Raw genomic sequence first — 4,392 nt, 5'->3', positions numbered from 1 at the left:
GCTGCCTGAGACAAAGGGCGGAGGCAATATTCAGCAGGGTCCTCGTTCTCACTCTGAATGAGCCTCCAGTAACTAAAGAATGTATCAGACATTGATTCACCTGTACCTGTTTTTAAAATCTTATTAATTTCTTTACCAACCTTATCTCAAGTTAGCGGGTGAATGTCAGGTCCACTTAAAATTAACCAAGGACATTTCTCATGACAAAACAAAAGAACTTAATTAAATCTTTTTTCTTAACTCTTACTCCTCTCTCCCTGAATGATTGCTTGATTTCTCCTATGAATCAAGACTCTTTAGCCTCTTTTTTTTTTTTTTCCCCAATGACAATCGGACGACAATGTTTGGCCACTCACCTGCCCCTCCAGCGACGCACGAGCGATGCGGTCTGTGGGGTCCTTGATTCCTTTTCCCGGGATTTCTCCTCCGTCGTCCGGTAGTTGACCGTACTTCGGGTCCCTGGTTCGGGCGCCACTGTAACCCGTCCCGCGGGTCAGTTATTCCAGGGTTCCGAAGGGGTGCTACCTGCGGGTCAAAAGGGGTGGGGAGGGAGACGGAGGCCAAGCGCCAAGAAAGACAGAGTCAATCTGGGTTTTGTCAAAGCCTCGTTTAATGTTCTGGGGTACCCAGGTTTTAAGGCTTCCAGAAGGGGAGTACCCCAAGGCAAGGACAAAGAGGGGCAGAGGTATTCCTGGCATTTACAGCAGGAGGTGAGGAGGTTATCTGATGAAGATACCCGGAGTCGGCGATGTTGACGCAGGCAGGATCATTCTGCAGTAATCTCGAGACAATGGCTAAACAAATACCCATTGGAGAGGCTCTTGTTTGCTTTTCTCAGGGCTTTAGCCCTGTCAGCCAAAGTGAGGGTCTCTAATGGCTTCCCACAGGGAGGGAGGATATGAAACTAACAGAGTAGATACAACCCATGTACACGTATGAAAAGTCAGATGTAACCCATTACTTTGTATAATTACATGCTAATAACATGTTACGGTAGTAAAGTTTGTTGTGTGTATTCTACTTTTTGGGGGCCTTTCATTGTCAGGTCTCGCGGCATCTCTTCTGGAATCACTGTCACTCTGCCTGATCCTACTGTAAAAGCAGATTTCCTCACTTTAATTTTGAAATTTGGGGCACAGAGAGAAGTGAGGTGTTAGTAGCTGCCTGGTAAGATAAGAGGTCTCGGTGCAGCCCTTGTCACCTCCTCTCCCCACACCCCCACCTCACCCCCACCCCATCCCCGCTCCTCTTCTCCCATCATAGGTGTGGCCACCTGAACCTCACCCAGAGTTCTGATGTCCTCTCCTCCCAGGCACTGGAGCCGAACCCTGAAGCTAGCTGAAGAAGTAACTTTTTTCCATCCACACTCCTGGCCATTTCCAAGGGGTCACATGGTCTTGAGGAGGACTCGGGATGGAGAGTGTTGGAGAAATGTGCAAAGTCCTTGGAGTGACTGAAAGGACTTTCAGCACCAAGATGAAAGGGCTTAAAAGGGGGGATTATAGGGCATTAGGTGAGTGTCGCTAGGCGGCGTGGGGGAAGGTGTCCAGGCGGGCACTTGCCTGAGCACCTCTGCCCCTGAGGGACCACACACACAGACATGGTATAGAATAGAGTTTATTCAGAGTAGGGGAAGGGAGTTAGAGGTAGAGAGAGGGAGAGAGAGAGGGAAAGAGAGAGAGAGAATAGAGAGAGTGGAGGCCGGCCATGACCACGTGGAGGTGGGGGGAAGAGCCCCAGGGGCAGAGAGGCGAGAGAGTGTGGCTGAGCCGAGAGCAAAAAGAGAGAGGAGGAGCAAGTAGCCCCTCTTATAGTGGGCCAGATATCTGGGGCGGGGCATACCTGGCTATTGCCAGGTAGGTGTGGGGTGGAGCTTAGACAAAACCCCAACAGTGACTGCTGGGGATGTAGGGATGAACGAAAAGGAACTGCTAGCTGCAGCCACCCTGCAGCTCTGGAAAGCCCTATTAGAAACTATCAACACAAGCCTACAACCACCCAAGAGTCAACGCATTTTCTTGTAGGCTCTCTGGCGCTCTCTTGTGTCTTGTTCCTAAATAGCCACCAAGACACAGTATGATCTTTTGAATGCGTTTTTTAAAAGTTCAAAACAGATTTTGTAGATGCTATGCGCGGCCACTCCAAGGCTGGAATCGGTCCCCCACCTACAACATGGCACTATTTGCGAAATGCTGCCAGCCACAAATGTCTCTTTCTCCCACGCCTTCCCCTTCTAGGGCTTTCCCCTAAATTCAAGCCTCAGGGGGGCAGAAGGGTCAGCGCAGAAAAGTTGGTGGGTTGAGGAAGATGGGCTTTCCATAGCATCCCTGTGACTTCCGCCGCGAGCTGTTTCCAAGAGTGGCAGCTGGGCCCGGCCTCTGCCCCGGTCCACCCAAGCCACCTGTGTCCCCGGCCGCCTCAGACGTGTCGAGACCGCAAGGGCTACAAGGCTTACAGCCGCCCCAGCCTGCAAGCCCAGCAAATGCTTGTGGCTCTGCCGCGGAGTTTTGGGGAACCACAGGTTCCCCACTTCACCAACAAGGCTCAGCCTGAGCTGGCCGTGGCTCAGCTGAGGTTTGTGGAGGGAGTGAACGGCCTTGTAAGCCCTCTTCTTCTGGCTGCCCCAGGCACCAGGCACGAGATATACACAAATAGATACCGGTAAAAAAAAAAAAAAAAAAAAAAAACGTGCAAATACAGGAAGGAAGAGATGGAGGAAAAAGAAGAGAAGAGAGAGAAGAGAAGAGAAAAAGAAAAGAAAAAAGAAAAAAACTCACAAAGCACTGGGAAGGCAGATGCAATAGGTCTGTGAGTTTGAGACCAGCCTGCTTTGCAGAGCAAGTTCCAAGCCAGCCCAGACACATACTGAGACCCTGGTTTACGAAGGAAGGAAGGAAGGAAGGAAGGAAGGAAGGAAGGAAGGAAGGAAGGAAGGAAGGAAGGAAGGAGGGAAGGAAGGAGTAAAAAAAGAAAACATTACGTTGGAGCACGATGCACTTTTCTCTATGTACAGCCTCTTGCATCTCACAGAATGGGTCTCGATGTCTTCCTTCACATTGTAATATAGGAAATTCTCCTTTGTTTGTGTGTTTGTTTGTTTTTGCATTTCAAGGAACAAGAGCTGTTGTTTTGTATTATTAAAACAGCATCTAAGTCTATGAAACAGAAAACGACCAGGATCTTTTATAATTCTTCTGCCTCTACCTCCAGAGAGCTAGAATAACAGGCATTCGCCATCATGCCTGGTTCACGCAGAGAGGCAAATAAGAGGCCATTTGAGCCGAAAAATGACACCCCAGACTCAAATAGTTTGTGAATGCAAAGAGTATTTTATTCTGCAGAAGTCTAGCATGCTGGGGTCTCCAGTACCAAGATAAAGAGACAACCAAGTGAGCTCGCAGGCCTGACTTAAAACTTGTTAGGGGATTCTAGAGTAGGTGAGCTTTATCTTGCTCCATCTCTAGGGACATTCTGTAAGAGCCCAAAAACCCGAGGGTGCCCTAGCACCCCACACCCAAATCACTTGCGAGAAACGGTCTCTATGCAGTAGCATGAGGATTTCTTTATTTCCAGAATTCTGGGTTCCATAGCCGTGCACCACACAGGGTCAGAGGACTATGGACCCCGAGTGCCGAATTGCGACAGCTTTTATAAGTTTGACAGAGCCCGAGAATCACAACTCAATCATTTCTTAGCATGGAGAGCCCGCGAAATGCGAGCCAATTGATTTGTACCACTCCATAGTTTTTAGGCCAATCAATTTAAATTGTCGGAGCCTGCGCTCAGTGGACCAATTAGTTTCCAATAATGTCTACAGCTGCGTGAACTCCTGCTTAGGGGTAATGGCGTACGTTTACAGAAGATAAGCTTAGCCCATTTCCAGTTACCCTATGGGGCCAGGATCACCTATTCAAGACCTTTCTGCTAGGTCTAAACAAAGGGCGGGCTCTGGAATGTGACCTTTTACCTAGTTTCTAACAAAGCAAGATAGCATTTTAAACTCCTGATTTCTTGGGGACATTAGAGTTAGGCTGTATTATTTTCTATCCTTTCAATTCCATAACTGGCGAATGGGGGCTGGAAACTGCTGCTGGGGAGGTCTGGAAACTGCTGCTGGGGAGGTCTGGAAACTGCTGCAGACTGATTGTCCTTGCCACAGGCCAGGTGGTGGGGCAGCTTCTGATGGCTGGGCAGTTTCTGACTAGCTGCCTGAAGCCTGGGTTTTTGTTGTTGTTATTGTCGTCGTCATCGTTGTTGTTTTCTTAGTAACTAACTTGCCTGGGCTTGCCCAGTTCTTAGGCCTAGTCTTCTAAACTGCCAGTTTGAAGCCTGTCATGGAGTCTAGCCTTCTCAGAATAGAAAGTGCTGTCGATGTAGCTCAGTAATAAAGGG

This window comes from Apodemus sylvaticus, chromosome 18 (genome assembly GCF_947179515.1).
Source record: "Apodemus sylvaticus chromosome 18, mApoSyl1.1, whole genome shotgun sequence".
Classification (NCBI taxonomy): domain Eukaryota; kingdom Metazoa; phylum Chordata; class Mammalia; order Rodentia; family Muridae; genus Apodemus; species Apodemus sylvaticus.
Note: the sequence above shows the minus strand (reverse complement) of the source record.